This window comes from Pleurodeles waltl, chromosome 12 (assembly GCF_031143425.1).
Source record: "Pleurodeles waltl isolate 20211129_DDA chromosome 12, aPleWal1.hap1.20221129, whole genome shotgun sequence".
In the NCBI taxonomy this organism is placed as follows: domain Eukaryota; kingdom Metazoa; phylum Chordata; class Amphibia; order Caudata; family Salamandridae; genus Pleurodeles; species Pleurodeles waltl.
The window spans coordinates 334783725-334810225 of record NC_090451.1 but is presented as its reverse complement, the minus strand read 5'-3'; positions in this window follow the sequence as shown (position 1 = coordinate 334810225).

Here is a 26501-nt window from a genome sequence, read left to right as displayed (position 1 = left end):
AGGGAGCCTTCTAGCAATGCTAAGAAGAGTCTACCAAAAGGCTTTCAAGTGTGAATCTTCTGATCGCTCCTGCAAACCCCTGGCACTGAGGTTGTCAGCTTGCTCTATTGTCTTGTTTTGCACCAAAAGCTGCTTTATAGGTTGTGCCAGTCTCCTAAAGGCGTCCACACGCCCCTCCACTTCCCAGCTGCTTAGCTCAGCGCTAACAAGGTCATAGGCATGTCCAGGCAATTACATCTTCTGTCCCCACTGAGGAGTTTTAATCAGGAAAACATCATTTGTCACTGATTTCAACTTATGAAGTCGCATTTTCCCCGTTAAATCATCTGCTAAGTGTTTCCAACCCCATCCTGCCTCAATCTGACAATCGATGGAACGGTTGGAGCAAACACCATAGAGTGTGATTTCTCGAATTGTCCAATAATTTGTATTTGTATTACTTTTTTGTGTTGTTCAAGAGGTATTTTCTTCTGGGAGTGGCCTAAAGACCTAGTTTAAAGCAAATGGAAGAGTTATGTAAGCACTTATAATCAATCACTACCTTCATGAGTTACAATATCCACATATACAAAGAACATCTTCGTAGTTTAAGTTCTGTAATATGTGATGTAACTTTTCCATGATACCTGTAACACATACTGTTCAGTCTATTCCATCTATAAGTTGTTTTTCAGGTTTTTTGCATGGCCACATGTTTCGATCTTTGGTCATATTTGGAGGTCTACCCGACTCTGTATTAATTGGTTTAAGTCACAGATATTTCTCCTTCGAGTGTTGGCCCATTGGTGCCCTTCCGGAGGGATGACTCTTGTGGCAACCTAAGGTGTTTAAATACCTGGGGTTGTCGGGGTTGATCATTCCCAGTTGAAAGTATGATCTGGGTCCGAATATGGGTCGGGTTAATCGATTAAAAACCAAGTGTATGGTGTTTGGGGATAAAAAAGGCAGGATGCGACGACCTATCTATTTAGAGGGTGCCACGCTGGAAAGAGTCAGCAACTTTGACTACCTAGGTTTGAAATTAGAAGACTCGCATAAGTGGCACTGTCATATCCAGAAGGCTACCCTGCGATTGAAACAACAGGCGAGTGGCATTGTAAGATTCGCAGCTAGATCCCCTAGCTTTGCCATGACGCCCGCTGTCGAAATCTACAAATTACAAGCAAGGGGGGGCGGGGGGTCATTTATGGAGCCAAACTGTGGGGCCACTGTAGCTTAGATGATCTGACAATGGTGGAAAACTCCTTTTTAAGGTTGTTGCTAAGAGTCCCTTCCAGCACCCCAATGCTCCCAATCCGAATGGATTTAAATCTGCCCCCCATCAGCCAGATCATCGCACTTAGGCCCTTGTTATATTGGATTCGTTTATGGTCATTAGACTCCCTTGCCCCCTATAGATGTGGGCTTGCCAATTTGATGGCCAACAACACCAGTCCAAAAATCAAGTGGTGTGTATACATAGAACGGACCTTTTCACTACTTGGTTTGGGGTCTTATTGGAAGGACCCGCTGTCTATCCCAAAAAATGCAACACAGACATTAAAGGACGCATTTTGGCTCTATGTCCAACTTTTACAATTGTCTGCTGTTTCGCCATCTTCCATAGCCGGTAACTTCTTACAAGTCAAATGCCACTACGAATCTGTGCAGTATATGGATATAGTTTCTTCACCACATGCACGTGCATTATATATTAGATTTAGATAGGCTCTCTTCCTCTGCTACCCTTACATACAAATGGTCTAACACTAGCTGCACTTCTAAGATGTGTCCGATGGGCTGTGTCAGAGAAGAATCTATAACCCACATCCTTTTTCAATGCCCTGCATACCACAAACAAAGAGTCCGTTGGATTATTCCTTTATGTAGGAAAATGGGTTTTAAAAACTGTTCACTGGCTTTGAGAATGTTTAAATCTGACTCATCTGTTTTAGTGGCTTGCTGCCTGGCAAAATATCTAGATTCAATCTGGCACAATAGACTGAATATGCTCAAAAAAATAGAGGGAAAGCTAACAATGGATGTGGGGAACAGCCATTGATGAACCTATTTTTGTATGTATTTATCATTTTACATTGCTCAGATGTACCTTTTTCTTTTTTTTATGCCTAGATACTTTTATATTTTTTAAATAGAAACGTCTTATTTTATCTGAAATGTTTGGTTAGGTCTGTATTTGATTTTAATACCTATCATGTATTTTTATACAACTTTATAACAAGATATGAATTTCCAGTAGGAAAATGCTTGTGTCCAACACCTTTTTTAATCTTTTATGATCGAAAACTTTTTTTATGTAGCTTGTCGTTTTGCTAAACCATGAAACTGTTAATTGCGATGTGCTTTTATGGTATTTATTCTTACCGAAATAAAGCTAATGATGATGATGAAGTTCTGTAATATGTGATGTAACTTTTCCATGATACCTGTAACACATACTGTTCAGTCTATTCCATCTATAAGTTGTTTTTCAGGTTTTTTGCATGGCCACATGTTTCGATCTTTGGTCATATTTGGAGGTCTACCCGACTCTGGATTAATTGGTTTAAGTCACAGATATTTCTCCTTCGAATGTTGGCCCATTGTGATAAAGGTGCCCTTCCGGAGGGATGACTCTTGTGGCAACCTAAGGTGTTTAAATACCTGGGGTTGTCGGGGTTGATCATTCCCAGTTGAAAGTATGATCTGGGTCCGAATATGGGTCCGGTCCTAGAGGGTGTTAAAAATTCAGCATCCTTCTGGACAACATTACCATTGTTGCTGACTGGGCCATGCGGCAGTCACCAAAATATTGATAATCCTGTAGTGTGTTTGTGTTCCAAGTGTGTCAATATCCTTTTGGACAACATTACCAATATTGCTGACAGGGCAATGTGGCATTTTTTTAAATTGTGGCACTAATCAAACTTGTGGTACTTCCATAGTGCATTTGTTTTCCAAGCTGCGATATATCTTTTACCACACAGTTTAACATTTATTGATATTTACCAAATTCTGGTTTCCTGACTCTACATGTAATACTATCAGCCCTCAAACTCTCTTGCGAGCAAAGAGGCCTTGGTATCCCACATTACGAATGCTATGTTTTAGGATTTGGGATACATTGTTTGATATTGTGGCTTGATATCTTAGAGCAAGGTTCAGCTTCCACGTTCCAGCAAGAAACCTGAGGTCTGCCAATAAATTATTGGCAGTGAACCCAGAAACTGGAAGGCCAGAGCGTGAGGCAGATTGTTTATTGTTTACTTGGGTTCCACATCATGGAACAAGCTCTCTCTGGTGCTCCGTGCTGTCAGTAATGCCGCAGTGTTTAAAAAAAACATCTTTTCTTAAACAGGATTGAATGATGGAGCATACCTTCTTTCTGACCTGTGCAATGCGCCAGGACACTGCGTAGTAGCTGCGTGCAATACAAGTCGCACTCATCATCTTTATTACCATTTTAAGGAGGTAACAAGCTACACCGTATTCAGTGTCTCACTGTTTAAAATACTTCATAGAATCCATCTTCCTCCTGTAGTAATACACAAAGTTTACCTGGCATGCCCAGATAATTGTCAAAGGTACCAATTTAGTGGGCCTGATCTTCTACGTGTGTCTTGATCATGCATACTTATGACTGAGTATTGGAAGCAGGTTCTAAGCAGGTGTGTGTCAGGTGAGTTCATTTGCTTCTCTTTGAAGCAGTACATTCTTGGCGAATATACATTTTGTTTGTGGCTTTCTGTTTTCTACTTGTGAAAAGACGTATTGTCATATATTGGTTGCAAGGCTTAGAACCATTTGTTGAATTGTCGAAATGTGACTTAATGGAATGGCGATGAGCCGAAGAGTTCAGCATGGTAATGTTTAGAGAAGATGAGAGATTTGCATGACCAGAGGAAATTGATTACTATGTTGACAGATTGAGCCATGCACTGTTCCTCACAGGAAGATATTTATATTTGCTATAATTTCCAACTGTTGCAGATTGGACCAATGCTTGGGGAGTCATTGTGTGGTTTCTGCATGTCATTCCTAAGATTTGTTGCAGTATACCCTGCTTGATTATCCTTAGAATTTCAATCTAAAAATGTTTTCAAATAACAAAAAATATTCTAATGCAGGCAATGAGAGTAGCATATTGCCCAGCATGACCACTACATTGCCCAAATACAAAATGGTCCCTTTATTTCAGTCCTTTAAAGGCAATAGTGCCAGTTCCCTCGTTCATACTAACTCTTGAGGTAAACTCTGCAAACCACCAAATGAACATGATAGGCAAGATGGGGGTATCCCTTCAGGATTCTTGGAGACCCAATGGGATATGTAGCAGTTAAGCATTATGTTAACCAAGAGGATTTTATTTTAACTGTCCATAAGCAACCTAACAAATTTGTTACCAGTCCAAGCCTAACTCCTTCCTCAAATACCATCACACACTTTTCAATGTCAACAAAACAAGTTAGTTTTATTTTAATTTTGTGTATTCATCCACAAGGGGAGGTATGCCCCTAATGTTATTTCTGGTAGGACTGGCACCTCTTGTGGAATCTTGAGAGACTTGCAGGTGACCATGGAACCTTACTTTACTGCAGTAAGCAAAAACTATAGTAAAAGTGTTTGCATAATATCCAGAAGGGCGATTGATCTGTAAGAAGAGGAGAGGGGACCTTGCTGATCAGTTATATTACCTTGCCTTATTGTTTGTGCAACCTTAGAACATACACAAATGAAATTAGCACAATTAGCAAGGCTCTTAATGGATGTACCAGTGTTGATGAAAATGTCTTGCATAAACTATTGAGAATGCCACCTGGATCAAGGACTTTCTGAACCTTCAACAAGGCCCCCCACCCCACCCCCCACCCGAAGCCACTCTGTTTGCACAAAGTTGAATGGAGTATGACATTTTAGAAGGAATTTACCCAGAAATACCACAAACGTCCATAGATTATTTCAAACGTGAGCTTTTCATGGATCCTGTTCCTTCCTCATCCCCGAGTGTGTGCATGTATGGTGTACACTCCTTCGCCTCCTATCTTTGTATGAGGAACTTGTGTGATGATGTGCACCATTGAGATTCAGCCTGAAGGATCTGGGGTTCACTCAGAATTGCATGTTGGCCATTAGAAGCAACAGGGTTATTGGTTGAGAGAGGTGGAAGCCCCACTAAAGCAAAAACCATAAAAGTCACTAAATTAACCTGTGCATAACCCTCTAGTAGCTTGACACAAAAGCAGTCAGGCTTAACTTAGATGCAATGTGTAAAGTATTTATGCCACACACAAACAGTAATAAAATGAAAACACAGCAAAAACATCCCACCCAATTTAGTAAAATAGAGTACATTTTAACCCCTTCGCTGCCGGGCCTTTTCCCCCTCCTGTGCCGAGCCTTTTTTTTTGGCTATTTAGGGCAGTTCGCGCTTAGACCCTCATAACTTTTTGTTCACATAAGCTACCCACGCCAAATTTGCGTCCTTTTTTTCCAACATCCTAGGGATTCTCGAGGTACCCAGACTTTGTGGGTTCCCCAGAAGGAGGCCAGGAAATTAGCCAAAATACAGTGAAAAATCGTTTTTTTTTTTAAATGGAAAAAAGGGGCTGCAGAAGAAGGCTTGTGGTTTTTTCCCTGAAAATGGCATCAACAAAGGGTTTATGGTGCTAAAATCACCAGCTTTCCAGCTTTTAGGAACAGGCAGACTTGAATCAGAAAACCCAATTTTTCAACCTAATTTTTGCATTTTACTGGGATATACCCCATTTTTACGATTTTTTGTGCTTTCAGACTCCTTCCAGTCAGTGACAGAAATGGGAGTGAAACCAATGCTGGATCCCAGAAACCGAAACATTTCTGAAAAGTAGACAACATTCTGAATTCAGCAAGGGGTAAATTGTGTAGATCCTACAAGGGTTTCCTACAGAAAATAACAACTGAAAAAAATAAATATTGAAATTGAGGTGAAAAAAACTGCAATTCTTCTCTACGTTTTACTCTGTAACTTTTTCCTGCAATGTCAGATTTTTGAAAGCAATATACTGGTAAGTCTGCTGGACTCTTCTGGTTGTGGGGATATATAGGACTTGTAGGATCATCAAGAACTCTAGGTACCCAGAGCCAATAAATGAGCTGCACGCTGCAGTGGGTTTTCATTCTATACCGGGTATACAGCAATTCATTTGCTGAAATATAAAGAGTAAAAAATAGCTATCAAGAAAACCTTTGTATTTCCAAAATGGGCAAAAGATAAGGTGTTGAGGAGCAGTGGTTATTGGCTCATCTCTGAATTCCGGGGTGCCCATACTGGCATGTGAATTACAGGGCATTTCTCAAATAGACGTCTTTTTTACACACACTCTTATATTTGGAGGGAAAAAATGTAGAGAAAAACAAGGGGCAATAACACTTGTTTTGCTATTCTATGTTCCCCCAAGTCTCCCGATAAAAATGGTACCTCACTTGTGTGGGTAGGCCTAGCGCCCGCGACAGGAAATGCCCCAAAACACAACGTGGACACATCCCATTTTTTCACAGAAAACAGAGGTGTTTTTTGCAAAGTGCCTACCTGTAGATTTTGGCCTCTAGCTCAGCCGGCACCTAGGGAAACCTACCAAACCTGTGCATTTTTTTAAAGCTAGAGACCTAGGGGAATCCAAGATGGGGTGACTTGTGGGGCTCTGACCAGGTTCTGTTACCCAGAATCCTTTGCAGACCTCAAAATTTGGCTAAAAAACATATTTTCCTCACATTTCAGTGACGGAAAGTTCTGGAATCTGAGAGGAGCCACAAATTTCCTTCCACCCAGTGTTCCCCCAAGTCTCCCGATAAAAATGATACCTCACTTGTGTGGGTAGGCCTAGCGCCCGCGACAGGAAATGCCCCAAAGCACAACGTGGACACATCCCATTTTTTCACAGAAAACAGAGGTGTTTTTTGCAAAGTGCCTACCTGTAGATTTTGGCCTCTAGCTCAGCCGGCACCTAGGGAAACCTACCAAACCTGTGCATTTATGAAAACTAGAGACCTAGGGGAATCCAAGATGGGGTGACTTGTGGGGCTCTGACCAGGTTCTGTTACCCAGAATCCTTTGCAAACCTCAAAATTTGCCTAAAAACACATTTCAGTGACAATGTTCTGGAATCTGAGAGGAGCCACAAATTTCCTTCCTCCCAGCGTTCCCCCAAGTCTCACGGTAAAAATGGTACCTCACTTGTGTGGGTAGGCCAGGTGCCTGCAACAGAATAAGGCCCAAAACGTGTAGAGATAGAGGGGATAGCACAGCGAGTTGATAAGGACATATTCTTCTTTTATACATGTTTAGGCTGACTCTGCTTTGGGGACCCACACAAGTGATGTGTCATTTTACTTGGGAGACTGGGGGGAATGCTGGGGAGTAGCAATTTTGTGCTGGAGCGGTGATCGTACAAACAAAAGTCAGGAAAATATGCTTTTTTAAGCAAATTTTGAGGTTTGCAGAGGAGTCTGGGTAAGAAAATGTTGGGGGATCCACACAAGCCACATCTCCCTGGACTCCTTGGGGTGTCTAGTTTTAAAAAATGTCTGGGTTTGGTAGGTTTCCCTAGATGAAGGACGCACCCAGGACCAAAAACATAGGTGGCCCTCCCCCCCAAACACAGGTAGTTTTGTAATATATCATTTTGATGTGTCCACATACGTCTGTGATGTGCCAAACGCTAAAATTGTGAAAAGAAACGCACTTAGGTTATGTGAAAAAGACCCCTCACCCACCAACCAAGTTGGTGGCATGCTTCAACATCGGGGTCCCACCCGAGGCACCTTGTGTGTCACAGGTGTGCTGCGACGCCTGATTACAGCAGAGCAGGTTTTGAGAGCAGGTTTTGTCATTTTTACCACACATACTGGTTGGATTTGGCACGAGGCTGAGTGATGGTTCAGTGGATCAAATTTTATTAACAAGAGATTTCACAAAAATGAAATGCACTGTTAATAACTGAAAGGCAAAAAACTGAACCAATGACTCACAGCTCGTGAGCTGTAAAGCCGCGACAAGGCACCAACCGCTTTACAGTCCATTCACACACCTTTCATACATGACAGGCACAAGACCATTCACACCGCCAGCCACGGGCCCAGCACATTACAACACTCACATCGACAGACGGCGCCACTCAAGGGCCCATCACTTACATACGCCCACATGCCTGATACAACAATCACACCTGCTGATGGCAGTGTGTGGACTGGTGTTTGGCTGGCAGTGTGTTGCAGTAGCCAACAGCAAGTCAATATATACACTATGTACACCCTCAGCCAAGCCCCACTCCACACACAATGGCATCCCTTTTTTTTTTTATTAAAAACACAGAAACTCCTAATTAATTAGAAATCATTACAAAACTACAAACACAAAAGCTTTAACTAAGTACATGACAGAAATGCTACCCATGAAACTGAACACATGAAAATATAAAACAGGCATTTTACACTCATGGTTGTTCCCAGTAATTCTTCTGGGTGTGGTAATTCTTAAAACAACCACCCACACACAGCCCAGGCTTTGAAGGACAATATGGGCAGTACATTCGAGTCTTCCTCCGGATACCTCTTCGAAAACACACTCTGCATTTCTTAGCTGGAAAGTATTTTTTGGGTGTGGGAGGAATGTGCTCAGCAAAGTGGCGATCTTTCAATCTAGCCACATCCTCCACCACTGCTTCTCTAGGAACTCTGGCCTGTTCCACCACAATAAGGCTATCTATCACTGACTCCTGAAATTTCACAAATGTCATCTTTGACTCTGGAGACCTATCCTTAAACACAATAAAAGCATTAAAAGTTGCTAAGTGGAAGAGGTGAATTGCTAACTTCTTATACCAAACGTAAGACTTACGAATAGCAGTATAAGGTTCCAACCTCTGATCAACTCTATCTACACCTCCCATGTGCTTATTATAATCTAAAATGCACACAGGTTTGCGCACTTCAGCAACCTGGCCCCAAACAGTCACGGGGGAAGTACTATCATCATGGATGGTACTTAGCATGTAGACATCCCTCCTGTCTGAAAACTTCAAAGCTAGCAGCTCATCATTCCGCAAGGCACTGCACTGTCCCCTCTCAAGTTTTTTACAGACAAGCTCCCTTGGATAGCCTTTCCGGTTACAACGAATTGTGCCACAAGCAACAGTTTCCACTCTAAACAATTCCTTGAACAACTGCACTCCAGTGTAAAAGTTATCTACATACAAATGGTGACCTTTGTTGAACAGATGTCTACCAAGTTCCCACACAATTTTCTCAGTAACTCCAAAAGTGGGAGGACAACCAGGGGGGTCAATACTGGAATCCCTACCAGTGTAGACACGGAAATTATACACATATCCTGTACTACTTTCAGACAGCATATACAATTTAATTCCACATCGTGCCCTCTTGCTAGGAATGTACTGCCTAAAAACCAAACGACCCTTGAAGAGGACCAAAGACTTGTCCACAGCTATTTCTTTGCCTGGAGCATAGACCTCTGAAAACCGATCTACAAAATGATCAAGGACAGCCTAATCTTAAAAAGACGGTCAGAATCAGGGTGCTCTCGTGGCAAGGCTAATGCATTGTCAATAAAATGCAGCATCCTAAGAAGAAGCAAATACCGATTATGACTCATTGTTGCAGGAAATATAGCTGTTGCCATCAAGGGACTAGTAGACCAATAAGAAGCCAGTGACGGCTTCCTTATCAACCCCATCAAAAGAGTCAAACCTAAAAACCTTTTCATCTCCTCCAAATTTGTGGTAATCCACTGGGCAGCTCTAAAGTGCGGCCTAAGTCTAGCAGCGTTGTCCCTCAAATACTGCTCCGCATACAAATTAGTCTGCTCAACAGTCTCTTCCAAAAAGACATCATCCACAAATAACTCATAGAAATTGACAGGCAAAAAGTTCTCAGTATTGACTCTACACCCAGGGAGACCAGTAAAGGCAGGCAACTCTGGCTGCTCCATGTTTAGGGCAACCCAGAGTTCAGGTCTTCTAACGGGAAACCTTTCAGCCCCAGGTTGCAGCACTAATGGCACATCAGTGTCCTCCTCTGAAACAGGCCCTTCATCTGCACTGAGTGTGGCTTCCTCATCAGAAGATTCCTCTCCGACAGAAACTTCACTGCCAGAATCCCTCACTTCCTCCTCTGCCTCAGATGCAGAGTCTGTCTCATAATCATGATCAGACAATGACTCAAAAAGCATACCAACCACCTGCTGAGCGGTCATCCTGCGGCTAGCCATGATCTTTCCTACTAAAATTAACTGGACAAATGCACCACCAACAACCAGCACTGTGTAAGATAAGTAAAAAAGTGTGGCTTTATTAGTAAGAGTTATAAACTCAAAAACTATACCGCTCACTTGCCTGAAAAAGCTTGAATCACCAGCAACTACTCTGCACAGACACAGCAATCACCAATGATATCCCACTAAAAAGAAAGAAAGAAAAGCAAATTAGAAATAAGACAACACAAATATCATTGTGCACAAATCTAAGGACAATTTCACACAAACCTGCATTTAGTACACCACCTACAAAAATTTCATTCATGCATGGCAACAATACTCCTTTGGAGTAAATTGTTTTTACTTACCTAAAACATGCAACTATGCAAACCGCAGGTCAACCACCGCCAAAACCGCAAGGAGCCACAGCAAAGAAAGAAAAGCTTTGAACTAGAACAAAATGGAGGAAAAAACTTATCACAAATGCAAATACTTTGTCAGTTGACAAACATCCCACCATCAAGCATTTAGAAATTGGTGCCTAAGTGGATTCTGCCATAGGGGCAGATGGGCCTACTAAATAAATAGGCCTATCTGCCCCAAGGAGGGCAGAAAATACCTTCAGTGGTGTGTCCCCAAGGGCCCACCCCCAAACAAAAAACAAACCACACACACACACTATCCCTGGTGCCTACGTGGCTTCTGCCCCCCTTGGGGGCAGATGGGCCTAAAATAAATAGGCGAAATGGCCAACAGTTCAATGCCCCCCTTGGGGGGGGGGGGTGCCCCTTGCCCAAGGGGACGCCCCCACATAAATAAACATATTTGTAAAAAACCCTGGCATTCTAGTGGTTTCTGCCCCCTTTGGGGGCAGATCAGCCTAAAAATAATAGGCTGATCTGTCCCTAAAGGGGGCAGAAATGGCCTTGGTACATGTGCCCCCAAAGGGGGGGCGACCCTTGCCCAAGGGGCTGCCCCCCCCCCCCACTAACACACACACACGCTATCCCTGGTGTCTAAGTGGCTTCTGCCCCCCTTGGGGGCAGATGGGCCTAAAAAAAAAAATAGGCTCATTTGCCCACAAGGGGGCCACAAATGGCCAACAGTTCAATGCCACCCCACATAAATAAACTTATTAAAAAAAAATCCCTGGCGTTCTAGTGGTTACACACACACACACACACCACACACACACACACACACACACCCCCCACACACACACACACAAAAGGGAGCGACCCTTGCCCAAGGAGCCGCTCCCTGATTCAAAAGTTTACAAATATACAAAAAAAAAAATCCCTAGCGTCCAGTGGGAATTCCTGCTGCCCGATCGCAATGCGATCGGGCAGCAGGAATGCTCAGAGACACCGGGGGAAAGGAAAAGCCTTTCCTTTCCCCTGGTGCCTCTTTGGCCCAAACCCCCCACCCGCCGGAGGAGAAACTCACCTGTTTCTCCGTGAATCGCACTGGAAACAAATGGCTTCCAGTGCGATCGGCACTGGGTAATGAGGTCAGCGCACGATTGCGCGCTGATGTCATTACGGGGGTTGGGGGTGGGAGGGGAACCTTCCCCTTCCATCCCCGCCGTGGGGGGGTGGGTGAAATCCCATGGAGGGAGCGCTAGCGCTCCCTCCGGGCTCCGTGCCGAGGACGTAATGGTTACATCCTCGGCACAGGAGCACTGTGCCGCGGGACGTAACCGTTACGTCCACGGCACAGAAGGGGTTAATAAATAAAACTAAATCAGAAGTCTAAAATACAATCAGTAGAACTGGAGACATGAATTTTCAACTTTTTCGTGAAAATAGCATCAAGAAGCACAAAGCACCACTTGTGGATATCTGGTCACATTAGACGGGGGAGTCACAGTTTTAGGCCAACCATGATGGAGTGTGGGCCAAATATAGGGACCATGTTAGTGCCACAGAACAGTTACCTTCTCAAATTGCGCATGAGTAGTTCCATTCAATGTGGAGAGGGTCACAAATAGGAGCCTTTCAGTGAGAAGAATAGGTTGAGCATCACAGATGGTTGTTGAGTAGTGTGAAGAGTTGGTCATCGCCAGAGCTTCGCATTAGTTGATCATTACTATCAGCGTTATGTGCAGGTCTCACGTTGCTGGTCTTCGCAGGTGGTTGCTGTGGGCACAAAGAGCAGGTCCCACTGGAGCTTCATTTTTGCAGGCATTGTGGATGGTCGATCATCTGCGCAAAGATGTCACTTTGTGGTTGACAGGAGTCCAAACTTTAGGATGTTCACCTTTTTCTTCAGGAGGAGCTCTCACAGATGCCAGCCAAGGGTCCAGGACAGGGGTGGGGGGCACCTTTTGGAGATCAGTATTCACTCCAGCAGGGGCCAGCACAATGCTCAAGCAGGACCAGTTGCTGCTGGTCAGCTCGGCAGTTGTGAAGAGGCCTCTGGAAGCTTGTTGTATGTCTAGCTCACACAGGAGGTCACCCAACTGACTCTTGGGGTCACTCTGTGTAGCCTGGAATCAAGTCAAACAGGTTTGTCTGCAGCAGCAAATCCATTTCAGCTGAACATTTTGGAGAAGGTATATGCCCTTGTGATGCCCAATTCGGCTACAGGGGCTAAAGTAATACCCCTGCCTGGAAGCCGAACCATCTGGAATATCACACCGTACAGAGAAGGGCTGTCTTTAGCGCTGGGGGTGCCTTGTGAGACAACTTGTTCTTGTGCGCCACACCGGTCCCCATGACCACCTCCTCAGATTCCCTCACTACCACCCTCCAACAGTGCCCCTCATCTCTCCATAGCCCCTCTCTCTCATAAATTTCATTTGCTTTAAGCTCTAGTAAAGGTTGGCTTTACTAATCTACTCTGCTATCCACATACAGTAGAGATCTGTTCTTTGCAGCAGGCATATTAACCCTCTGAAGTACTTTATGGAGAATCAAAACTGCCACTAGACACAACTTTGACCTCCCTAGCAGGAACATTAATCACAAGAATTTACTTGACATTTCTATTGCTGCCTAAAAGCTGAATGCACAAGTAACTCTGCAGCAGATGCTTTTAAATCATAAGTTATTGCTAAACTCAGCGCCCCCTGAGGTCAGTCTCGAACCTCCAGGTCAGCGCTGAGTGCGGCTGCACTGGTTGCATGGCCCTAAAGCCAGCCCTGCTACCAAGGATGCTGAAGGGGAGTGAGCTCCATCTCTTCACATCCTTTTGCATTTTGTCTAGGACAGGGCCCTTGTAAAGCTCCCAATGCATCTGGTTGTCAGCCATGATATAAATCCTCACATATTTAAAACCCTCAATCCGAGTTTATAATTTGCAAAATACTTGCAAGTAGCTAGTATTCCCAGTGAACCAGAACAATGATGGATTTCTTACAGCAACACCTGTTGCGTCCTTTGTATAAGTACAGGACAGCCTCTGCCCCATTTAAGTGGGGTATCTGAAGTAAGGGAGCATGGCAACTGCATAAATGGAAACGGGATCCTCCTTACCAGCCTCTCACTGGAATCCCTGCACCAAGCCATCTTTCCTGACCGACTAAGCCAGTAGTTCTATTGCGTAAGCCAGTGACACAGGACAGCACTGTCTAGTGCGCCTTTCAATAAGAAATGAATTAGACCAGGTAACATTGACTCTAACTTTAACCCAGAGGTCTGTGTAGAGGGAATAAACATAGGAAAAGGTACGGTAAGGTCAAAGCGAAGTTTATTAGAACAATTGTCCATGAAACATTCTAAAACAATAAAACAATCCAACTGTTACATTATAATCAACTTAAAACCCACCGACCTCCCCCCAGAGCAGCACAGTCTATTCAAACTGATCCTTAAAACTCTGCTTAACAGTAAGCATAAAACATGCAATTCCTACTGCTATATCAAGCTAACACATTTCAGATAGCAGCTCCATCACCTCCAACCTTGAAAATGTTTGATGTTTTAAAAACAGAGGTCTTAAAAACTTAATACGAGTGGGATTATAAAAAGCACAGTCCATAAGTACATGAGACCAGGAGCATTTACAGTCAGGGAGAATATGCGGAATCCATTACCATTTAGGGTACAAAAGGACTGGGTTACGCCCCATTCACACCTTTAGCATTTAATCTGTAACCCAGGGTCAGGTACCTGGCCCAAGCAAGCAAAGACTGTCCTGGCCAAGAGTATTTAATGAGAAGCTGATGGAAGGCTTCTCCCTCAAATAAGCCAGGCCCAGAGAATCGTCAACGTTTCCCACAGATTCTTTCAGAGCTAATTTACTGGGAAAGGGGGGCCAAGTTTCAATTGTACCCCAAAGAGAATGCAGTTTTTTTAAATCCATTATCCTATTTCTTGCTTCCTCTGCCTACCTTCTTTCACTACCAAGGATTTCTTTCCAACATATTCTAGACAGCTTTGGAGCTTCGCTATCAACCGATACCTTATTGAAAAATCTCAGAACACATGAGTTTGCCAACAAGTTCCAGGAGACCAGATTCAGTTCTCTCCTTATACCCTTAACAGTGGCTGTGACAACATCCTCCTCAGAACAACCCTCTCCATTTGATCCCAATCACAAGAGGGGTCAAAGGCAAGTACCTCTGCTCTGTACAACCTCAGAGGGGGGTATGTTCACTTCATAAGCCTTCATTAGAGGTGTAAAGACCAAGCCCCTGTGCTTCTGGTTAAAGTTGACCAGACGACCAGCTTGCAGCATGGACAGCTGCTGATGCTCCCCATTTAATGATCCCATTTTAGGTTCCTATTGAAGGACAGCCCTAGATATTTATACAAATTCACCACTTCCATCTCTCAGGTATGTAAGTGAAAGTTATTCACTTTCTTCCCAAAGACCAGCACTTCGGTTTTTTCCAGACTAATTTCTGCCTATGCTACACCCTGAGGGAGTGCAATTTTCTTTGCAGACGTATAGGAGTGTAATCCAGTACTACCAAATCATCTACATATAGCAGACAAGGGATATACTGTTTCCCAACTTTGGGATAAAATTAATTCATTTGATCTATGGCTGTTGGAAGGTCTGTCAGGAATAAGCTAAAAAGCAAAGGAGCTAAGACGCATCCTTGTCGTAGGCCATTCTGAATTGGGATCTTTTGTGATAATCTATCAGATTTATCGAGTTCAACCTATACTTTTTTCACAGAAAACCAGCTGGGGGTAAATTCTTAGCTGCAACACATTTAAGGCTAGATAAAATGGGTGAGCTACGATAGGCCATCTAAGTACGCATCCCAGATCTCCTCTGCAATCATACATGCTAGGCCCCCCATGAGGACTGCAGGATCAATTTGCTTTCATCAAGAACTCTTGTTGATCCCCTGACAGTATAGCTTTCAGCATATTATTCCACTTACTACAGTAGAAAGCGTCCGTTTTCTTTTTAATCAACTTCAATCAACTGCCTATATTGACACTTTAGCTTATCCAACTCCTGTTTGGCATAACCTTCTGGCCCCAACCTAGGTTTCTCACCAAACTTGTCATTTACTAACAGGTGGAAATTAAACCAACCCTTCCCATTGCCAAGGCTTATTGCCTGCGACCCACATTTTTGATGTTTACACGTATGCAGTCCAACACGTTATCTATAATCTCATTAAAACATAAGATTCTATTTCCTTGTCTCACAGAAAAACCTCAGTGTATTCTGTTAGTTGGTATGCAGTGAAAAGCTAGAGGTGAGTTGGGTTGAGACGTGTAGTGAGCCTCCCTTATCAGCTGCCACAGGTTTGTAAAAACATAGGACAACAGATGTAGCCCAATGATCACTTCCCCAATATTTGTCATTTTAAAATCTAAATAGAGACCAAACTGCCAGGCTGGAATATCATATAATCAATCAGGCTCTCCTAACGTCCTGCCTAAATGTTTCAGCTGCTGAGAAATCATTTTTAAAATGACTATTTAAACATACCAGACCATTATTCACAGCCATTGGCTTAATACCATAGCCTCCTGCTTTATTGAGCCTGACGGAATAGACGGGATTGAGGAAAATTATAGCAGTCCAGTAATCTTCTCCGCCAGCAAACACATCTTCTTCAGCCACACCTCCACTCTACACTGGACCGACCACAGCTGTGTCCACTTCACATTCCGACGCGAGACCCGCCACCTCCGCACTCAACCCATCCCTCGTCGACAGTGGAACAAGATCCCCGAAGAGCAACTCTTCTCCGCACTCGCCGCCAACCAACCCACCCTCATCACCGACCCCAACGACACAGCCCTCAGCCTCACAAACTGGATCTCCAACTGCGCAGACAACCTTGCTCCCCTCAAACGCACGCATCGACAGACCAACACCAAAAAACCTCTCTGGTTCTCTGACACCCTCAAAGAATCAAAGAAAACTTGTCGCGCCCTCGAGAAGGCCTGGCGCAAGGACCACACCGCTGACAACATGACCGCCCTCAAGAACGCTACCCGCGAACACCACCACCTGATCCGCGCTGCTAAAAGGAACTTTTTCACCGACAGACTGGACAAAAACAGCCACAACAGCAGAGAACTCTTCAGCATCGTCAAGGAGTTTTCCAACCCCAACGCCAACGCCGTCACGCCCTCACAGGATTTGTGCGAATCCCTCGCCACCTTCTTCCATCGCAAGATCAGCGACCTCCACGACCGCTTCGGACACCAGACCCAACCAAACACCACCGAACCCGCCCCCCCGGCCATCACCCTCAACAACTGGACCCACATCAACACTGAAGAAACCAAATCCACCATGAACTCTATCCACTCCGGTGCCCCTTCGGACCCCTGCCCTCACTTCATCTTTAACAAAGCCGACGACATCATCGCCCCGCACCTCCAGGCCGTCATCAACTCTTCTTTTTCTTCTGCTACCTTCCCCGAATGCTGGAAACACGCCGAAGTCAACGCCCTACTAAAGAAACCTACGGCTGACCCGAGCGACCTGAAAAACTTCCGCCCCATCTCTCTCCTGCCTTTCCCAGCCAAGGTAATAGAGAAGACCGTCAACAAACAGCTGACCACCTTCCTGGAAAACAACAACCTGCTCGACCCTTCACAAACCGGATTCCGAACCAACCACAGCACGGAAACCGCCCTCATCTCAGTCACAGACGACGTCAGAACCCTGATGGACAACGGTGAAACAGTCGCCCTCATTCTCCTCGACCTCTCGGCTGCCTTCGACACCGTCTGTCACCTCACCCTAATCATCACCCGCCTCCGCTCCACCGGGATCCAAGGCCAGGCCCTGGACTGGATCGTCTCCTTCCTCTCAAACCGTTCCCAAAGAGTTTACCTCCCTCCGTTTCGCTCAGAACCCACCAAGATCTTCTGCGGCGTACCTCAAGGCTCATCACTCAGCCCGACACTCTTCAATGTCTACATGAGCCCCCTCGCCAACATCGTACGCAAGCACGACATCATCATCACCTCCTACGCCGACGACACCCAACTTATACTCTCCCTCACCAAGGACCCCGCCAGCGCCAAGACCAACCTACAAGAGGGTATGAAGGATGTCGCAGATTGGATGAGGCTCAGCCGCCTAAAGCTGAACTCTGAAAAAACGGAAGTCCTCATCCTCGGCAACACCCCGTCCGCCTGGGACGACTCCTGGTGGCCCACGGCCCTCGGCACCGCACCGACCCCCACAGACCACGCCCGCAACCTCGGCTTCATCTTGGACCCTCTTCTCACCATGACCAAGCAAGTCAACGCCGTGTCCTCCGCCTGCTTCCTTACCCTCCGCATGCTCCGCAAGATATTCCGCTGGATCCCCGCCGACACGAGAAAAACCGTGACCCACGCCCTCGTCACAAGCCGCCTGGACTACGGCAACACCCTCTACGCTGGGACCACAGCCAAACTCCAAAATCGCCTGCAACGCATTCAAAACGCCTCGGCCCGCCTCATCCTCGACGTACCCCGCAACAGCCACATCTCTGCACACCTGAGACACCTGCATTGGCTCCCAGTCAGCAAAAGGATCACCTTTCGACTTCTCACCCACGCACACAAAGCCCTCCACAACAAGGGACCGGAATACCTCAACCGACGCCTCAGCTTCTACGTCCCCACCCGCCCCCTCCGTTCCTCTGGCCTCGCACTCGCTGACGTCCCTCGCATCCGCCGCTCCACGGCGGGTGGGAGATCTTTCTCCTTCCTGGCGGCCAAGACCTGGAACTCCCTCCCCACCAGCCTCAGGACCACCCAGGACCACTCCGCTTTCCGGAGACTCCTAAAAACCTGGCTTTTCGAGCAGCAGTAACCCCCTCTATCCCCTAGCGCCTTGAGACCCGCACGGGTGAGTAGCGCGCTTTATAAATGTTAATGATTTGATTTGATAAATCTTCCATCGGAACGTCCACCTGGACAGGGTACAAACAGGCATTAAAATCCCAAGCCAATATTATAATGGTTTCCGGGTACTTTACCAGGATTCCTGCAAGGATTGATCAAAAGGCTGCAGCCAATTATTCATTCTATGGTACTCTTCTCTGTGGACGTGTACATTTATCAGTATAAAACAGCTACAAACCTTATTATTTAATCCAAATTCCACCAATAGGCAAGTTAGTAACAACCAGAGTTTTTTTTAATTACCTTAGTAGATATTAAGGTTAATACTGTTACTGAAGCTTTATCCTTTTCTTGTTTATATTCTTTACTGTTTATGGCTACAAAGCCATCTACTGTTTTATCCTGTCTCAACTAAGGTTCCTGAAGGAACACCACATGGTAGGGCTTTATCCTTTGTTCCAGGTCGCCACCCCACCTGAAGCACGCAAACTCATGTATGTTCCAGCTCAGGATTCTCAGACTGGGAGAGGACTCGTCCCACTCCCATGTGTCGGAGAGTTGCAACAAGAGGGCAAATCTATTTCCCTACTCCCAAGCTGTGATCCCCTTCTGCTGCATCGATCTGTCATTTGTAAATACCACCCTCAAATTCTTAGGGACCTGTCCGTCTAGCCCCCCTTCCCCCCTCATATCAACTGGCATCATCCCATCTTGGAGATAGAATAAAATCTGCTCCCACTGGTAGGGGCCCAACCCACCATGCATACTTAAAAAGAAGTGGTGTTTGAGCCAGACACCTTGGACTTCTCTCTGATGGGAAACTTATCTTCTAAACCAACCTCGACTTGGTCTTTTTCTGCCTTCGATACCAAAAGTGCAATGTAGAGGGACATGAAATTCACTTTTGATAGTTCCCTTCCTTGCTGCCCGACATGCAACCCCACATAGGCTAGGTCAGTTACCCGAGGATATTCAGGAGAGTGAGGGAACCTGCTGGATTATGCTCAGAATTTTTGACCGACTCAAGGGGAGTCGTTTTTTGGCTTTTATCCCCCGGTGAATCATATCCAGCAACAAGCCACTGGAGCCAGGCTCAAGCATAAGTGGTTTCTCAGATATAATGGTGACTCCATTACTCTTCATTTTAGCTCCTAGGGGATTAGTCCCCTTTCCTCTAACAGGTACTGGGGTGCCTTTGCATGCAGTAGCAAAAATGTTTTTTGGCTAGAGATTTCTAGCTGGCCGGCTTATAATGTGTTTTTGCTACTTCCTGAGTGTATTTAAAGCCGATGTAATACCACTGGGTGTGAGGTGAAGGCTGCAGTCCTGTTTTAGCCTGGAATCCTTTAGTTGTGGGCGCTCGGTTCTTACCTTCATTCTTACACTATTTCCTCTGACCACCCTTAGCTCTAATGGCCTTGCGACCCCTCCTTTCTGAAGCCACCAAGACCATCTGTGGCGTTCCCCAAGGATCCTCTCTCAGCCCAACCCTTTTTACCATCTACATGGCACCGCTCGCCAACATCGTCTGATCCCACAACCTCAACATCGTCTCCTACGCCAACGACACCCAGCTGATCCTCTCACTCACCAAGGACCCCGCCACCGCCAAAACCAACTTCCACGATGGACTGCATGCCATCGCCAACTGGATGGAGAAGATCCGCCTCAAACTGAATTCAGGCAAGACAGAGATCCTCATCCTTGGCTCCAACCGCTCCGCATGGGATAACTCCTGGTGGCCAGCCACCCTAGGAACCGCACCAACGCCCATCACCCACGCACGCAATCTAGGTTTCATCCTAGACTCATCGCTCACCATGACCCAGCAAGTCAACGACGTCTCATCTTCCTGCTTCAACACCCTCCGCATGCTCTGCAAGATCTTCAGATGGATCCCCACCGAAACCAGAAGGATTGTCACCCACGCCCTCGTCAGCAGCAGACTGGACTACGGCAACGATCTCTACGCAGGAACCACAGCCAAGCTTCAGAAGAGACTTCAACGTATACAGAATGCCTCTGCATGCCTCATCCTTGACATCCCACACCGCAACCACATCTCAGCCCACCTCAGAGACTTACACTGGCTCCCCGTCAACAAGAGGATCACCTTCAAACTCCTCATCCACGCCCACAAAGCTCTCCACAACGCAGGCCCTGCCTACCTCAACGAGCTACTCACCTTCCACACTCCCATCCTCCAACCTCGCCCTCGCCACCGTCCCTCGCATCCATCAAACTACAGCCGGCAGCAGATCCTTTTCCCACTTTGCCGCCATAACCTGGAACTCCCTCCCCGTCCACCTACGACAGACCCAGGACCTCCTGACCTTCAGGAAACACCTCAAGACCTGGTTATTCGAGCAGTAGCAATCCTTCCCCCCCTCCCAATCAGCACTTTGAGACCCTAGCGGGTGAGTAGCATGCTTTACAAATGATTGATTGATTGATTGATTGATTATGCCTCTAAACCGCTGAGAGAGATAATAACTCAAGGAGAACTTGAGGGGACCAAAGGTATGTTGCCTTTTCCTGACTAACATTGGGAGTTTTGAAATATAAACTGTACCCTTCAGAATTGGCTGAGCCCCTCCACACTTTGATGTGCCAGGTCCTTGTCTGGAAACATCCCCGGGGTCCAGCCTCCAGCTGTAGAACTGATTAAGTTGATTATTGAATCTTGAAGTGACTAGATCTTTCTAAAATGGGCCCCAAAGAATATGGCTCTGATATGGAGCAGGCAGAGTGGACTATTTGGGCGGTAAAGCAATTTGAGGTCAAAGAAAGAATCACCTTCAGAGGAAAGGGTCATAATTCAGGTTTTACCTCTGAGTCTTAAGGCAATATACCACCGTGTCTTGGACTATATGAGTTTGTATTTGTGACAGGGGAAGTGGAAGAGCCTGTGTGTTTTGTTTTCTTAAAGTTGTGTTTTTGTTTAGATTTGAAAGAAAATTCCACAACTATACTCCTCAGACAGGCTGTGGACCAAGGAATGTCTGCTGTCACCAGCAGATGGGTCTGAGTTTGTACAATAGCTTTGCTAATATTGCCAGTATATTTTACAATATCTCCCTTTGAAGCATTGACAGCCTCCTGTACAGTAATTTATAACATTTGTTTAATTGGCTTTGAAGGTTTCCTCAGAGTTCACCATGTCAGATTGAGCCATTCATCTTTAATTTTGAAGCAGTAACACTAATTTTATGTGTAAAATTAAAATACCTTGAAATATATTCATACTGTAGATTTGCATACTTGCTAAGTACTGTAATATCGAAGAGCAAGGTACTTTTCTTCAATGCACGGGAGGTTTAGAAAAAACTCCGTCAAAAGATCTCTGAATAAACACTTCAGGAACATGCCAGCAGCCAGCTCTCTTCATTCAGTGATAAGGATTTCTTGCCTGTAACAATTAGTTTTTGTTCTGTAGATAGAAGAGCTAAATGGCCGTCCCTGTGAAATTCTCAGCTGAACTACCTTTGGGGAGACTGAGAGCTTGTGCGTGCAGGCCTCTAGTGCGAACGCTTGAGCTGAAGAGATAAAGGCCCATAATTATACTTTTTGATGCAAAACTGCGCCAAAAATGTTACCGCTGGCTAACGCCATTTCTTTGCGCCGTGCGGGCATCAAATTTATACTTTGACGCATGGCGGCGCAAACCACAGGTGTGAGTCATTTTTTTTTTTTACTCGAACCAATGCGTCACATCGTAAAGGAAAAAGACGTTAACGCGGCAAAAATGACTGTGAGCCGTTTTATCAGGTCGCAAACCGGATGTACGCCGTTTTTTGAAGCAATTGCGTCAAAAAGCGCCGCAAACACTGCAAAATGTGCATAGGAGAGCCAAAATGGATCCCAGATGCTTGCATAGACCCCAGGAAAATGACAACAGACCAGGAACCAGCCAGGAGGACCCACAGAAGACCCAGGACAGGGAGAAGAAGAAAAGAAAGTGTTGCTTCAGTGCAGAGGAGCAGGAAATTCTGGTTAAAGAGGTGATGGAACACCAGCACCAACTGTTTGTCACCTCAAAGTTGCCAATCAGTAGGAGAGAGGCAATATGGCAACAAATTGTTGACAAGCTCAACAGTGTGGCAGAAGTACGGAGAACAGTCATTGAGTGCATGAAACGCTGGCATGACTGCAAGCGCAGGGCCAAAGAAAAGATGGCCAGGAACAGGAAGGCAGCACTGCAGACTGGAGGTGGGAGTCCAGCACCGCAGGAGGCCCTGGACCACATGGAGGAGATGGTCGCAGCCGTCATCCCTGAGGAGATCGTCACAGGGATTCAAGGACAGGACAGTGCAGACTACCAGGAGACAACACACATGCAGGGTAAGTCGCATGGGGAATTAAATTGCACAAATGTAACTGTAAGCACGGGGCGTGGACATACCTACTACACAATGCATGTAAGTCACGAAATTCAGGGAGTGGAATGGGTAAAGCGGCGCGGCACGTTCTGAGGAAACCTGGGGCACACTACTACACAACACCAACAACCTTTGCATGGGGATATGCTGCCATGCCAAGGATGTTTCAAAGGTAAAGCCAGGCCAGGAGGGCAGGGTACAACGTAAAACTGGCAGCCCGTCACATATCAACCAGTATTCTCCCTACAGTAACTAGGGCCCAATTAACAACCTCTGTCCATACCTACAAGTGGAATGTAACATTGACAACAGTTGCCACTACCACCTTTGCTGTGTGTCCAGGTCAAGTAGCTAATGGCAGTAACGTCCCCATGGATCAAACACACCCAAATTAGAGGGTTCAGGATGATAACGTTATCAATCCCCTGAAATCAAGACAAATGTTCCAATCCAGTCAAATGTGATTGTCCAAAGTTGCTACAAACATCAGCCATTGTCATTAACATTAGGAGGTACACAGCACATAGCCATGTTGCATATGTCAGGGCCCACCCTGTGCCTGGGTCACAATAGCTCCAATGACACCATGCAACATCCCACATGTCATACTGCTCAGACAACAGCATTGAGGGGGAGGACACATGTAACTGGTTACAGAAATACACCTGCACAGACAGAGGAGGATATAGAACACTGCTACGACTATCAGTGCAATCCAATGTACCACACATTCCCCAACATCAGCAGTACACATTACCAATGCTGACATCCATATTGTGCCATAACAAAGCTATACATAGTATATGCTAGATCTCAACTACATATAGGTGGATGTGAAATATCAGAGACTGAGGCAGGTCCACATTGTTAAGTGTGGTGCTAGTGACATCAGCGCACCCACAGCCAGTGAAAGGCCTCACCATGAGAATGGAAGTAAACGGAGGGTTGAGTAGGACAAGAAGGTGGCAATTCACAATTTGGCCAGATCAACACCTAGAGGATGTGATGCTGACAAGTCCACAAACTGACCACAATACATTTGACATGCAGGTGGGGCATAGGCCTGGGAGAATGCTAATATGAAAGACAGGAACAATGAACAGGAACCAGGATCACAATGTGAAAATAATCGGAAGGCAGGCATGTCACATTACAAAGCCCACAACACAGACACACTAATTGTACCGTATCTCATTGCAGAGGACGATGGCTCTCCTGCGGATATGCCTGTCCTAGACTACCCTGATGACATGGATGACGAGCTGACAAACATCAGCCAGCAGACCCTCCAAGATGTCTTTGGAACCCTCCAGACCCCACCTTCAGTCACAAGGAGGAGCACAGATACAGCAGCCATCACAGAGGACCCGCCCACCATCCCAATTGTACGACCTGCCAGCTCCAACCCGGCTGAGGACTCTGACGACCCTGGCACCAGCTTTGAGCAAACTGTAGTTGGAGTACAGCGGGAGCTGGCTAAGAAGGTGCGGGTGGGGATGCAAACTATGGCAGCCAGCCTAGAGGGGGTGCGTCTGTGCATGATGTCAACTGAAGAACAGACAGCAGCTATGCAAGGGCGAACAACAATCTTGCAGAAACTTGAAAAAAGGCTGAAGGAAATCAGCACAACTGTAATAGAGTTGACCCAACGCCTACAACAACAATCTTGTCAACGCGTGCACAAATGCAATATTGAACCCCTCAGGGCCGACCTGGCTGCCTACCACCGTGATGTGGCTGCTATTCTTAAGAACCAGCAGCTCCTCCTTGCTGCAGTACTGCCTTAAGACCCCCACAGTCAGCAGCTACCGGGATGTCTGACTCCATGTCTTCAGACACTGAGGTGTTTGTTGCCCCTTCACAACCACCACCACCACCAAGGGCAGAGGAGACTACACACACATCAGAAGATGAAGACGTGGAAAAGATCACCTTCACACGTAAGAGTACCCGGTAGCACTAGTCCCTGCCATATGGCCACCTATTACCAAGGTCCTGTGCTTTGTAACATGCCAGTCTTGCAACAACTGTACTCAAGCACTGTTCTTCAACCTACTGTTTATCTTGTCACCCTGACCTGTGATTGTCTCTCACTAACTCATTGGCAAATCTGTCCCTCTGCACTGTCTGACGCTTCACCCCAGCATGTCCAATGACATGTCCTTTTGCACTTGTGTAGGATCACAATGGAAGATGTCACACTAATGGACTCACAATCATGGACAATGTACACATAGCACTTTTAAATAAATAGCACTTAAACAACAACTTTGTCTCTGTATAATGTGACACATCAACCGTGATGGCCATCAGTGATGTTAACTTCAGGTCAATGATCATTGATTGTCTATACACCTGACCTGAACGAATCTTGGCTGATAACTATGCACAGTGGCCTGGATTGTACCATCAACTGCCCTCCCTGAGCGTTATTTCAGAGGAAAATATAAACTATACACCAAAATGCTGTGTTGTACAGAATAACCCCTCCTCAAGGGATGTCTAAGCCTGAAAATAGTGCCTTCAATTTTTAGTAAAAGTAAAAACTTACGTCTGTGACATTTTCCACAATTTTTACCTAACACACACCAAACAGCATAAAGGGATGTGTATGAGTTTCCATACAAATAAGTAACCGTGCTGAACATTGTAACAAATGATAGGTGTGAGTTATGTATACCATACTACATGAGAGCATACTACCACTCACCTTATAAGGATTCGCTTGGACATCAGGCTGCAGGCAGACTTAACACAGTGTCTCCAATACCAAATCTGTTAGCAAAGTATGTGACATTGAAAACATACATCACAAAATAACCACACTTTGGGATCCATAGTAACCGTGAGTGGTGGGTGCAATGGATGGCCGAATCTTAGCTAAGTAGCTTTGATGTAGCTGTCAATGTAACAGCTTAGTTGGGATATGGTTGCAGCATGGGACACAAAAGCTAATACAAAAGAGACACTGTTCACTCATATCAAGACCCTGATCTACAAGCATTTGACACATACTGTAAAGGGTTACCTAGATATTTATTAAACAGTAAAAACAGAAGCTAAAACCAGGGGAAACACCTTACCTAACCTAATCCACTCTAACTACACATAACCCACAAACGTTCTTAACTAACCTAAGCTAAACTTACTTATCACATTTAACAAAACAATCTAAACATCAACCCCCCACCCCCCTTATAAGACGGGACCCATGGAGGATAACAGATACTAACCTAAACACATACTATCTTATACTAAACAAATAGATATTTTGGGGTATTTTTCTTTTTTAATTTTCTTTTTTAAAAACACCAAAACCCCAACATTGTCCAACACACATAATAAAAAAACAGTTGAAAAAAGTATGAAACCCCCCACCCACTACTTCTAACTAAACTAGCAGCCTATACTAACCTAACACTAAGCCGCCTAAACCCACTAAGTTAAAGAACCAGGAAAGAGGAGGGAGGGGAGGGAATCATGGCTGAGTATAAGCCTACAGGTTGGCCTTCCGCAGGGGCTTTCTGATGGCATGCACCCTCCAGTTTACTTGTGCCACCTCCTGCTGCAGTCTGGTCATTTTACGTAGGACACGGTCCAAGTTGCTTTGCATCTGGCTAAAAGCTGCAG